This window comes from Podarcis gaigeae, assembly GCF_964106915.1.
Source record: "Podarcis gaigeae genome assembly, chromosome: 5".
Lineage (NCBI taxonomy): Eukaryota > Metazoa > Chordata > Lepidosauria > Squamata > Lacertidae > Podarcis > Podarcis gaigeae.
Window position 1 is genome coordinate 31,227,799 of NC_139681.1, and position 6,883 is coordinate 31,234,681.

Consider the following 6,883-nt stretch of genomic DNA (forward strand, 5'->3'; position numbering starts at 1 on the left):
GTAAGAAATGAAAATTCTTTAAAGTCTACCCCCCTACAAATATTAATCCAATATTTGGAGGTGTTTTTAATCCTCCCTAAAATCAGATAAACATGTCGGGGCCAAATTATTCAGCTCAGAACTAGTTACAAACCCCAGATCAAGGTCTGTACAAAAAAAGAGAAAGATATGACAATCCTAGCATTAAGGATGACTAACCTTTTGTTTACAGCTTGAGTTTAACCTGACCTGAACAGATTAAAATGTCTCATATGAGTGATCAGGTGGTCAGAATACAAAGTTCATCTTAAAATGCAGGAGGCTGCAAACCTGCTTTGGTTTTCCTTTGACTGGCACCTATGAATCAAGTGCTATTCATAAGCACTTTATTAGCAGCAGTATCAGTATTATTGGTATTAAATTATTTTATTTATTACATTTCTTTATGATCCCCTTTCCTCCAAGCAGCTCAAGCTAGCATATGTGGTTGTGTCCTATCCCCACATCTTATCATTAGCACAACAACCCTGAGAGATAGATTAGGCCTAGGTATCTTGTGAATTTTCTGGTTGGCAGGATTTGTACCTGGGGCTCCTCTGTCCTAGTCTGATCCTCTAAACACAATGCCACATTGGCTCTTACAGATAGGTGCCACAATGCATCTTGCATACAGTTTCAAAAACACTATCAACATAGATGCATGAACCAGAGCATAATTAAAAAAGGTAAAGGACCCCTGACAGTTAAGTCCAGTCATGAACAACTCTGGGGTTGCGGCGCTCATCTTACTTTACTGGCCGAGGGAGCCGATGTTTGGCTGCAGACAGTTTTTCCGGGTCATGTGGCCAGCATTACTAAGCCGCTTCTGGCGAAACCAGAGCAGCACACGGAAACGGTACCTATTTATCTACTTGCACTTTGATGTGCTTTCGAACTGCTAGGTTGGCAGGAGCTGGGACCAAGCAACAGGAGCTCACCCCGTCGCGGGGATTCGAACCGCCGACCTTCCAATCGGCAAGCCCAAGGCTCAGTGGTTTAAACCACAGCATCACCGCGTCCCTAGAGTATAATTACAGTACACAGCCACATTACAGAATTATACTTTCAGATTTATAGCTACACATGAAGCAACTGTAAAATCTGCCTAGACCCATGGCAGCTGATCTCCAAGGTTTCCAACAGGGGATTTTCAGAGAGGGGATTTTCCCAGCCCTGTCTGGAGACACCAGCAATTACACTTGGGTCTTTCTACAAGGAAAGCTCTAATGCTGAGCTACAGCTCTCCCACTATAAGGTTATTTTGCCTTCCTTTTTGCTGAAGTAGCAAACAGGACTCTTGTATGAAGGTGGCAGAGGAGGAGGAGAAGTGAAAGACCCTGGGGAAGAACAGGCAGGAGTTGTCACTTTATCAGATGACGATAAATCATGATTACCATATATCAAAAATGGTCTCATGACAACTTACAATGAGGAATATAAAAAAAATACAAAATACTTCATTACAATTAAAACTCAGTAAACAGAGCTAATAGTGTTGGCATCTGTCTGTCTCAAGAAACAATGGAAGAAGGCATCATCAAGGGTAAAGTGTGTTACAGCGCCTGCCATAGCTGTAGAGACCAGCATGGGAGAGACATGTTTTGTTATAGCTGGGACAGATGAAGGCATCCAGTTTCACCATTAAATTTCTCCTTCATGCCTGCTGACTGGTGCAATCATAATCATTATTAACACACACACCTGGTAGATGCTATTTGAATTTTTAAGGCTGTGCACAACAATGCATTTATCTACTTTGGCTCATTCGTGATTAGTTAAGTCAAGCCTCTTTTGGGGCTTACTCATGGTTATCCTTAGTTTGGCCCTAGTTTAGGTGAATTCAAGACTGGATAAGACTCTGCCTAGAGAATGTACTTTATAGCTTGAAGACTCAGGTGGCAAAACATTTAACTTCTGTAATAGTGGGGGAAAGAGATTCACCACCGCTTGACTTCTCCACTACAACCCACGCTCCTTGGAGCTATTGATAAGATGTGGCTCATTGTTTTCTGTTAGTAGAGCTGAAAGTTCACTCAGTCCTTGGCACTGTGCCTTGCAGTGTAGTTGGGGATTGCCAACTGTTGAACCCATCTCTGCAGCGGTTTTTTTCTTTATCAAAAATTTGATTTACAGGTATTTAGCTTGGCGTCACGACAAGCTTCACCTGCAGATCTCTGCAGATCAAACCTCTGTCAAAGGCGCAGAGTTGAGGCAGGCTGGGTTTCTCCTCAACTGGCAACTCCTATGTTGAACTGATGGAATTGCTATAATTCAGTCTGGAGAATAGATATTTACCAGTACCTTTAATCACATTAGTAAGGCAGGAGATGAGATAGCCACAGCTGTTACCACCCATTCCTCCCTCTTGTGTCCATCCACTTCACCCACCTATGGTAAGGAAAACACAAAATCCTGCCAATTGCTGCAGGATAATAAGGCAGTGGGTGGGGATAAACAGACATGGGGAGGCAGAGGCAACATGGGGAAACAGGTTTAGTCATGCCAGCCACATGACCAGGGAGCTGTCTGTGGACAAATGCTGGCTCCCTCGGCCTGAAAAGTGAGATGAGCACCTCACCCCATTGTCGCCTTTGTCTGGACTTAATCATCCAGGGATCCTTTAACTTTTACTCCCCAATTTGGTTTGTTTCGCCCGAGCTGACCCTGTTAGTTAACCTGGGAATAGGCATACTTCATATAATTTACTGTATTTTAGGAATCCACTCAGCAGTAGCCCAGCAAGGCAGATCTGTACAGTGGTACCTCGGGTTAAGTACTTAATTCGTTCCGGAGGTCCGTTCTTAACCTGAAACTGTTCTTAACCTGAAGCACCACTTTAGCTAATGGGGCCTCCTGCTGCTGCAGCACAATTTCTGTTCTCATCCTGAAGCAAAGTTCTTAACCTGAAGCACTATTTATGGGTTAGCAGTCTGTAACCTGAAGCGTATGTAAACTGAAGCGTATGTAACCTGAGGTACCACTGTATAGTCATCTCCATATTGCAGATGGCGGACTAAGGCTGAGAGAGAATGGCTTTCCTGAGGCCCTCTAGAGAAATCATATCTACAGTGAGATTTGAACCATGGACTTTAAGCTTCAAGTTCTTAATATATTGTGACGAAGACATGGCTGCAGTTCTGGGACCACCAATTCTGAAATGACCCATGAATATAAAGCTGTTGCTTTGAGTAGAATTTCAAACAGTCAATACTGTTAGGTATCTGATGCTTCTAATCCAGATGTGTCCTGTCCCATCTATCATTGCCCACATGAGGAAATAAATACAGTACAGCATTTGAAAGCTCATTGCACAATATACTTTCACTACCCTTTGAGATCCCATTTCAGTTTAAGTTGACTTCATGAAAATGTCTGATGCAGATACCAGCTGACAAAATTCTGAGTCATGGGGTATTATAGTTTTTTGCTGATTTGGTATGCTATTTTGAGATCATGTTCATGCTTTACAATTGGAAAGAATATAGCTGCAAACAGTGGTCTTTGTGTGCCATTAAATCTATACAATTTCCACTGGTGAAAAACTGCTATTGTGAGGTTAGTGAAATGTATCACACCACAGCTCCAGATGTCAGGATACATGACTTCTCTACTGTGTCTATGGCAGCACCGATATAAGAAGAGCCTGCCTGATTAGGCCCATGGCCCATCTGCATCCTGTTCTCACAGTGGCCCAAAGTAAATAAAAAGTGTGGTTAGCTAAGAGCTGCAAAATCACAAAAGCAGCAGAAGGCAGAATTAAAGTTGCATCTAAACATAAAAAACATATTTTCACTGTATGAAAAGGACAATAAGGCAGGTGCCATGCAAAGTTTTCGCTGAGGAGAGCAATGAAGAAAATAAAAAAATCATAAAAATATCATTTTTATGATTCTATTTTCTTTTGAGCCTATGGCCTAGCTAAATTGAAAAGGCCCATGCCTGTCTACCTTTTAAGTTTCTTTAGAGAACTGTAAGTAGCAAATGTTCATTCCAGAAGACTGAAATAATAAACTGTTGGAATCTAGGGTGGCCATTGTGTGCATGAAAAGAGAATCAGCTAGACATGGCAATTGTGATTAATCTTGAATTGTTTTGTTGACAGATGAGGAAAGGATTTTGCGGGGGGGGGGGTATGGAGTCATTTAATGAATAGAAAAATTAGCAAAAGTCTTAATAAAGAAAGACATTAAAATGATTATATGTAATCACATGATGAGGACTGATCTGAAGAGTAAGGATGTTGACGTTCTGTTGCAACTGTTAAGATTGCTGTAATCATTTGATTGGTGATTGGAAATCACATGTGCAATCTAGACGTGTATGTGAAACAGGAGTGCCAGCTCGGCCCTGTGACCATGGGTGTCTGGGGCTGTGGGTGCCATACTGCGTGCATGGCCCTGACGCTGACATTTGTGGGTGCCTGGCCCCTTCTTGGGGAATTTTGTGGGTGCTCAGGCACCCAGGGCGCCAGCACCTATGATATGAAACATTGCTTTGGATGTGGCTCTTTGCAGCATCCTTATTTTTGCGGTTGTCCCTTACATATTTGCATTTCAATAAACACCTATTTTCCCCTGAGAGCCTGCATCTTTTTCTGTTGGGTTTTTGTGAGTGTAACCTCACAGAAGGGTCTAGGAGCCCCTTTTTAAATTTCTCCAACAAGAGCATCCTGCAACTGGGTTTCCACCACTTAGAATCCACCCACATCCCCTAGATGATAGGGGCACCTAGAGGAAGCCTTCCAATGATGATCTTAAGTATTTATGGAGAAAGGAGGTCCTTCAGTAGCAGCAGCAGTGGCAGGAGACTGGTGTACTGTATGCCACTGGCAAACTGGACAGGTGGGAATCACCATATTTTTCGCTCTATAAGACGCACTTTTTCCCTCCTAAAAAGTAAGGGGAAATGTGTGTGTGTCTTATGGAGCGAATGCAAGCTGCGCAGCTATCCCAGAAGCCAGAACAGCGAGAGGTATTGATGCGCAGCACTCCCTCTTGCTGTTCTAGCTTCTGGCTTAGCCCCTCAGTCCCTTTCCCCACCTCCTGGAAAAGCCCCCCAAAGCCGTGCTCCCTTTCACGAGCTGTGCGGAGCGTGTGTGCGGTGCTTGGGGGCCTTTCCCTAAGGAGAGGAAAAGCTCGCAAGCGCCACACACACACTCCACACGGCTCGTGAAAGGGAGTGCTGAGCAGAGCCTGGAATGCATACAGGCTCTGCTCAGCGCTTCCTTTAAATAATATTTTTTTCCTTCCATTCCCCCTCTAAAAACTAGGTGCCTTTTATGGTAAGGTGCATCTTATGGAGTGAAAAATACGGTACGTTCAAGCTTATTCTGGGCTGCCTGAAGAAGCATTCAGACAACACTTGTTGCAAAAGGGCAAAAAGAGAGGAAGTGAGCTGAATTTCCCAGGGCAAGTAGTAGTTTCAAAACACAAGTACTATGACTAACAAGACCCTCCCTTGAGTAGTGCAAGTCTTGCTACAGGAATGCCATCTGTAAAGGCCAACCTCCTTTCAACAAGACCCTGTGCTTTTTTCCTTTTTTTTTTTTTTTTTGTTAAAACAAAACAAAAACCAGCAGCCCAGGGATTCTAGAGAGGTATTTTTCACCCAGTATCTTCTACTCAATGCTACTGCAGTTTTCAAAAAAAAGCTAGGCCAAGAAGCAAATCTGAAACCAGTGCATTTGTGACCTCCAGGCTTACTTTCTGCACCTTAACAGGTCTGGGAGGGAAGCCAGAGAAGCTTGAGCTGGAAAGCATTGCAGCACACTGCAGCAGGAGGGTGTGGTTGTTGCTCCTTGTTCTCCTGAAATTCATTCATTTCTCCTACTGTGTTTGTATTTTTCCATTCTAGCTTCTTACTCAAAGATGACAGAAGGCTAGTCTGTGAATGCTGTTCCATGTTCCTCACTTGTGAAAAGTTCCAGAGGCAGCACTTTTGGGGTGTTGGTCTCCTCTGGAGAAGGGACCACTGGAGACTCACACGGCATTTTTGTAACATTTGACATATTTACAATGGCAACAGAGGAGGAGGCAAGCAACATAGCCACTTCTGCTACCTCACACCAGAAATCCAAAGAGAAGCACCCTAAGAGGCTTTCATTCTCCAATCCCCAGATCTGACCTCTGCTTCTTCTGCCTCTTTCCCTTTAAGAACATAATATTTTATGCCCCTGACAACTCTTAAGATGTGTGAAAATGGAGGCTACGTGTCACATCAGTTCTGCCTGTGGAACTACTATAAATGTGACATTTAGCCCACAGTAAAGAAATGCTTGGCTTATCCTTGTCTAGAGAGATAACAGACAAAAGACACTTTCAGCATAGTCCTGGTTTAGCTCACTGAAGCAAACCCCTCTGCCCTGAAGGTGATGGTAGTTTAGGATCATAGCCAACCCTCAGTTATATAGCAGTTTAGAAATTTAGAAATTTTTATTTATTTTATAGATTTATCTGAAGATCACAGGCTGGTTTACAATATAAAAACAAAAATGCATAACAACAAACAAAATCAATAACCCCACTCCAGACACATTTAAAAGGTCATAGATTGTTAAAGCATCCAAAGGCCTGGTTGAAAAGGAATGTTGTTACCTGGTGCCTAAGTTGCCAAATTCTCCATTTGCTAAAGCTAAGAAACCACACTTAACACATACATTTCACAATTTTATTTTTTTTCTGCATGTGACCACTTGCGATGTAACAAAAGTAAAGGCACTTGGAAGAAATTGGCCTATTGCAGGCATGGCGCAAGAGCTTAGATTCACAAAGGATACTTCAAATACTATCACGACCAAAGCTCATTTGAAGTGAGTGTGACTGTGTTAAGAGCATGAATCCCTTGAGTAGGCAGAGGACAGCAAAGG